The sequence below is a fragment of the Olea europaea genome, chromosome 20 (assembly GCF_002742605.1).
Source record: "Olea europaea var. sylvestris chromosome 20, O_europaea_v1, whole genome shotgun sequence".
NCBI classification, from domain to species: domain Eukaryota; kingdom Viridiplantae; phylum Streptophyta; class Magnoliopsida; order Lamiales; family Oleaceae; genus Olea; species Olea europaea.
In genome coordinates this window covers 8,690,183-8,697,849 of record NC_036256.1, presented here as the reverse complement: position 1 = coordinate 8,697,849, position 7,667 = coordinate 8,690,183, and positions in this window count along the sequence as shown.

Sequence of the window (7,667 nt, the reverse complement as noted above, 5' to 3'; positions counted from 1 at the left end):
CGGCTCCCCCAATCGACTAAGTTTCTCCTCTCCTTCCTGTTTCTAGGAGGAGGGACATACTCTTCTTCGTTGTCTGACCGGACCGACCCTCTTGAAGGGCGGATCCTACTGCTAGGATAGTTCCCTATCCGGTCGAAGACGCTTACTGACCTCTGGTCATGTGGAAAGTTGTCCCCCAAGAGTGGTTCTGATGGGTGGCTCTTCTGTATATAAGATGTTGCTTCGGTATTATCCTCTCTTTCGAGAGGGCGTTCGGTGTGCCGGCTCATGTGGCCTCGAGAATGAGACAAAGGGATTTCCCGTACTGGATACGATCCTTGGGGCATATGGTGTCCCTGAGCTTGCATGAGAAGTTCCCGCATCGCCATATTCTGAGCTGCTATGTCTCTCATGCCTGCAGCTATCTGGGCCATTCCTTCGGTGAGTACGGCTGTTCTTTCACCTCGTCGACGCCGGTGATGCGGTCTCTGATGAGTAACGTTGTTATGAAGTACCTCTTCTTCAGAGGCCTCTCTGATGGGGTTGTCTTCACGGCTGTAGCTCATCCTACCTCTTCTTTCAAGGATAGTAAGAACTTGGATTGTAATTCGACTTTTGTTCTTTTTCAAGAATGCCCCCTTTTCAGGGTCAGTCGCCGGTTTTCCAGTGTCTCCTCCGATGGGGAATGTAAAACTTTAAATGGGGAATGACGTTCCCACAGACGGCGCCAAACTGTTGACCTCCAAAAATGGCTCCTCCACGTGGCCAACTTATAGCTACTCCACGTATTCCTCCCTGTGAAATGAACAAATAGTCAGGCGCACACGGCCGGAACCGACGGGGGTGGCGGCCGTATACACTCCGACGGTCAAGTCAGGTTTGGGTGGTCGGAACAGTGCCCTGGGGCTACACAAATCAATCAATAAAGGGGGAGGAGAATATATATAAACTTGTTATGAAGTGCTATCTATTGAGAGTTTCCCTACCTTTGCCTCTGGCTAATCTTTGGGTATTTATAGATGGTATGAACCGTGGGATGTGGAACACGTGTATACATCTGACGGTATGAAGTGTCTGCTCATAGACGTCAATCAGCCGCGCTTGTAGAGTGGGCGGACAGTTTGTTTCCCCCTAGTTGAATTGACATAAAGCTGATAAGTCACATCAAATAGCTTTATGGGGGACGTCACATCAATTTAAACCTTATATGCAGAGCAAATCTCAAATTGGCAGCGATTCTTCTAACGGGGGTTCAAGCCACTTGAACCCGACCTCGGAGACGGGACACTTCGGAAGATCAGTGGCAGGAATCGATGTATCACTTCGGAGAGGCTTCGGGGGGGTCGGAGTGGTTCCGAGGCTCATAAAAAGGAAATCTGTTGACCTCCAAAAATGGCTCCAACAGGCACCCTCGCTTCGTCCCCTCGAAACCTTAACTTGGGAATTGAATTCATATTATAGAGAAATGATGTGAAATGGGCTAAGGCGGGTTGATGGGCCTAAGTTCGAGTCCAGTACGAGGTGAGCGGAGTGATAGGCACTTCGGCTAGGCGCACAACACTAATGGCCCTAGCTCGGGTCCAATAAGGTGGCCCAATATGGAGTAATAATTCATAGGCGTAACACCCATGTTTTTGTATTATTCGTCACCACTTTCTCAAAGAGTCCGTTTTCTTAATTGTACACGTTGACCTATATTGTTGTTGTTGTTGTTGTTGTTGTTGTTGTTGTTGTTGTTGTTGTTGTTATTATTATTATTATTATTATTACTACCACTACCACTACCACTACTACTACTTGAGTATGTTGCGGTCACCAATTCGAGTCCCCTCAGAGCCGCAAAGGTGGGTATCTGGCTGTAAATTTCTTGGTCCCGTGGAATTAGTCAAGGCGCATGTAAGTTGGCCCGAATACCCACGGTCATAAAAAAATATAAAAAAATTTAGGATAGTTTGAAGATTGTCGAGCTAGTGTAGAAAAACATATGATTCGGATTTCTGTCTAAGGCCAATAAGATTGAAGATTAGATGAAGAACTTGAATTACGGGTCTATTTTTTAAAATTAAGTTTTAATAAGGACTATTGCATTAATCATTGTATAAAAAAGTGAAACACTGACATGTCATAAAGCTACCCTAAAAGATCCCAATGAGGACACATATTAAAAATGCCAAAAAGAAAATTTAAAAAGGATTTGGTTAGTGTGTGAAATAGAAGACACACCAAATAATTTGATTAAGCACCGAATACTTATTTGAAAGAACTAAACTCTTAATAAGACATAATTAGCCTAGTTAAATCTTAGCAATTAAAGAGGTCAAAATATAGGAGAATCCTTAGTTGCTAAAGTGTTTAACTACTACTAGTGAAACCAATTCAAACTATAGAAAGTGAGGATTAGGAAAATCTGAAATTCAACCTAGGACCACATCTTAGGAAAATTGAGTGAAAAAATTAGTTTGGGGTTCGCACGAGTGAAGAAATTGAGACATTTGACCATTGTGGCTTGAAAATTGAACCAAACACGGGTTTGTGATTTTACATAAGTCTTCACACACACACACACACACGTCGAGTTTTGCATAGAATATGTAGAGATTAATTCTGCTATGTTATTTTGAAACTACTATTTCTATTGACACATAAATTTAAATCTTAAGACCAATAGCATGTTTTTAAATAATTTTATTTTGAGTTAGGTTATTGTTTGTTTGAGTATAAACAAATATTCAATTTTGGAGAAGTTTGATAACTTTATTTTGTACACTTATTTGGCCCTTCGCCTTAGAGTATGTATTGGTTAGTTTAATGAATTATAACTTAATTCCATGTGTATTGTGTTTTTTAGGCACAAATCATGAAAATGGTAAAATTGGAGAAAAGGGCAGAAAAATAACTCAATTGCAAGAAATGCAAAGTTCAAAGATTAAAATGGAATTTAGAAAAAGTTGGATCATACCTCAAAACTATTCGACAATGCTATGGTCCAATTGGTCGAGAAAAAAGAGAGAGGAAAAACTAGCTGAAAAGAAGTCAAGAAGGTCCCCAAGTCATGAGTCAGGCATGCACCTACCCCTCACAATGGCCACTTGAAGCTCAATGGAGCCAGATACACATGCTCAATGGAGAGGAGAGAAGAAAAATAAGAAAATATAAGTTATCTAGACATACTTAATTTCAATAAAACTTAAGAAGCAACTTCATAATTTTTTAGACTTTGGCAGGTTATAGGCTTTTTCCCAACAAATTGCCTACGATAACTACGTCTCTTAGCAAATTAGCATATGACACCAAAAAAAGGTCAAAAACCATGTGCCACGGCGGCAATTGATTTCCCTTGTCTGAAATCCAATATGTCTTCTCTCCCCACCCGTCCAGATTTTTATTTTAATTAAATTTTTTATAAAATAAATATATATACTATACACACCACAACCCTAATCAATTCCCCAATCTTCTCTAGCCCGTCTCACTACTTCTCTATCTAAACCCAACCATCACCTCCGCTAGTCTCATCCTCGCTTCCCGTCGTCGCACCCACCCTGTCACCCACCCTCGCACCTCTCTCGTTGCCGCTGGGCACGACATATGTGGTGGTGAATGGATGGTCGCGCCACAGATTTAGTGAATGGCGTGCGGCTATCGTGGGCGACATTTGAGGTGACGAGGTGGTGTACCGGTGAGCGCCGAGACAGGCACATATGCAGTGACCTATAAACTGTGGTGCGATCTCTGTGGCGATGGCGCGATCTGGTGTCCCTCCATTGGTGCGATCTAGTGGCGGTGGCGTGATGGGGATGATGGTGGATCTAGTGGCTACGGGAGGTGAGATGATGCCGGGATTGGAGGTTTTTTGTTGGGTGGTGGTTGTGGTGTGATAGGCCTGAGCGCACCAGTTTGTTTGAGATGATGGAGATGATCTGTTGTGGAATGAATCTGTGAATTGTTGCTGAATCCGTGAATCGTGAGGTGGCAATCGTCTATCCGTGGTGTTGGTGTGTGGGGGTGACGACGGCGGTTTGAGGAGGTGGTTTTGTGACCAATCATTTACTTATTTGTGATTCCCAATTGTTGTGTTGGTGTGTGACGGGCGACGGTGATGGCGATCAAAATTGTGACTTTGACTGTTACTCACAATTGAAATTTGTTTATTGGATAATTTGTGAACAGTGTGGTGGTGGTCACGGTGGTGGTAGTGTTGTTGGAAGCGGTGGTCACAGATTATTTGGTTAATTGTGACAAGTGAATTGGTTAATGAGTGACCAATAAATGAAATAAATAATGAGTGATCAATGAAAAAGATAAATTGTGACTAAAAAATAATGTCTGACCTAAAAAATTAATGAATTGTGACTGTTGTGACCTATAATATTAGTGATATGTGACCTATAAGCAAATTGTGATTTTCGATATGTGACTGTTTGAATGGTTGTGACCAATTATCTACGTGATTGCTATTAATAATTGGATATGTGACCTGATAATTGTGACTTCGACCTCTGATTGTGACTCACAATTGATTAAGTTGTAATCGAAAAGTTAATCGTGACCTGAAAATTGTGATTGTGACTTCCAATTGTGACTCACTTTTGATTAAATTGTGATTGAAAAAAATAATCGTGTCCAATTAATTCAATAATTTGCAATGAGTAAATATGTTGTGATCAATAATATTTTTGAATATGTGACCTATAAATTTTGTGAATTTGCAATAAAAAATTATCCCGTGATTTATAAAAATTTTGATTTGTGACCAAGAAATAAGTTGTGATCAATAATTTGATAATTTGTGACTAAAAATTAATTCGTGACTAATTAATTAAATAACTGTGACCAAAAATTATCTCGTGACTTATAAATTTTTTTATTCGTGACCTAAAAATAATATGTGACCTATAAAATTTTCGATTTGTAACCAATAATTTGATTAGTTGTGACTAAAGATTAATCCGTGACTAATTAAATTTTTAATTTGTGACCAATGAACAAACTCTAACCTATAAAATTTTTGAATTGTGATCGTAAAATAATTTTTGACATAAATTTTTTTATTTGTGATCAAAAAATAATAAGTGACATTAAATTGTTAAGTTGTGACCAAATTGTATAGATATGTGACCTAAATATATTTAATTAATTAATTAATTAATTAAATCAGAAATACATTTTAATAAAAATCTGATTTTTGAAGTTTGAAACTTGTTTTCTTAATTTTGAAATATATCATACTTAATTTCTTTTTTATGAAATTTTCCCTTTAAATTATGTATCTACCAGAAGATCCAATGAACCTTGTAATTCAAGTATCAATGATCCAAACTTAGACAAGTATGTAAGACATTAATGCCCGTTTGATTGCACGAAAATTTTCATGAAACTTGAAATTCGAATTTCAACTTTTATTTTTGGCCTGTTTAATTGACAAATTTTTCAGGGAATTGATTTTCCATGAATTTCTAGGTACAACACCTTAAAGCGTGATTTTCCAACTTTTATTTTCCTAAGGAGTAGGTGATTTTTGGTTTTCCATCTTTTTTATTATTATTATTTTTTTCCTTTTTGTTTTTTTTTTAATTGTTGGCAATGGGAACAAATTCTATGAACATCTGTAAAAGATAATATCCCTGAAATTGACAATTTTCATATAAAACAAAGTCAAATGAACACCAAAATATAGATGATTTTTTTATCTTTTTTTTTCCTTTTTTTTTTGATTGACAATGGAAACAAATTCTAGGAACAATGGTAGAAGTATGTATCCTTTAAATTGACAATTTTCATGTAAAACAAAGCCAAATGAATACCAAAAATACTTTTACTTCAACATTTTCCACGTGAAAAATTATACCAATCAAACACAATAATTTACAATTCCCAAGAAAACAATTTCTTGGTAATTCAATTCCCTGTAATTTATTTTCTTTCTACCCAAATTCCATCTTCGCAATCAAATAGACCCTAATTTCATTAAAGGCATATGAGAAAATTGAAGCTCGTAAACTTAAAAAATAATTAGATGTCCTAAGCTCTAAGATCAACAACTCAATAATCTCTCCGCTGAATATTTATCGATGGGGTTGGATGAAAAATTGTTGTTTTATTGTGATGCAACATATAAGTCGACAATAAAAATTAAGAAGGATTGGCACTTTTATAGTTTACAAGACTTGAGGGGATACTTCGGTAATTTAGGCGAACATGATTTAAAGTCCGTAACTTTATTTGTCTTTCAATTGGTTAGTGAGCTTTAGAGTTCAAAATCAACACCAAACAAAGCACGAGCAACATAAAAGAACGAAAATGAAATTTGATCAAACTTCGGAACTCAATGCTTCTTCTTGAAATTTGGATTCATTTGCCCCAATATACCTGCAAGTTTGTGCTGTGGAAATCCAAATATACTTGTAAGTTTGTACTGTTGTGATCAACTTAAGCTACTCACATTCTTGTGAAGATACAACAATATGATATACAAAACGATATATTTAACTTCATTTCTAGAACATGAAAAGAAATCTAGGTCATTTATATGTAATAGTTGTTACCGTTTCATGTATATTTGAAAATAATTAAGAAATTACAAAACTAAAATTGATTCCTCTGGCTTGGTTCAATGACCCCATAACCCATTTCACATGCCCCTAGTAAAAACTATAAATTGAGGTTTGTGGATTTCCATGATGCAAGCTTCTCAACTGCAAAATTCATTTTTATAGCGTTTTTTACTTTCCGTTTGTTTCCCATTTATGTAAGAATGAGAATGAAAAATATAACCGTTACGGACCCCATACAAGAGATAGAAATTCAAATATGGTATGTTATTTTCATTTTAATGGAGAAAGAATGAGAAACAAATAGGGGCTAAATACTTTTAGCTATAGACCCCATTTGGAAGTGATTTTTTACCCAAAAAAATTAATTATTTGACCGTTATTTCACTATTCCAACCGTAATTTTTGACTTCTTCTCTCGCAGGTGGTCTACACTTTTCTCATAACGGTCAAAAAATCAATTTTCGAAATCACTACAGAACATACCCATAAATTCATTTCTTTTTAAACTCTTTTCTACATGAATCATTAACATTTCAGAATTTTTTGCGACGTTATTCAAAACTTTTAGAAGCAGAATTTTTGTGATATCACCATACTTAATCTCTTGTTTGCTTATTCTGCTCGAGGTGTCCAAGAATGTGATGGTTGAATTTTGCATTAAATCGAACAAAATGTCCATATTTGATTTCTTCTTTGGATGGCAACGAAATGATTGAGAAAATTAGTTTTCACAAAGTACATTTAAAATTTAGCGGGGCTAATCTAGAAGATAAGATTTGTGGAGGCAAATTACAAAAAAATTTAGTTGTGGAGGCAAAAATTGAAAACTACAAGGACTTCTTTGAAAATCTTGAAAAACATTGGACAAAATATTGAATTTTCAAAATTACTATAGGGGCACCTCCGCCCCTGTTAATGTACGTTATTATATCTAATTGCATATATGGCCGATCTGTCTAAGCAAAGATGACTTATTAAAAAAGTAAATTTTTGGACGCTGATATTTGTCGACCAATGTCTTTTCTCAAAATAAAATATAAATGTATTTAAAATATAATGTTTTTATAATCAAATGAAGTATATGTAGCACTAAGGTGTTCAAATTTAAGTTTATTGTCACTCAATAAATTATAG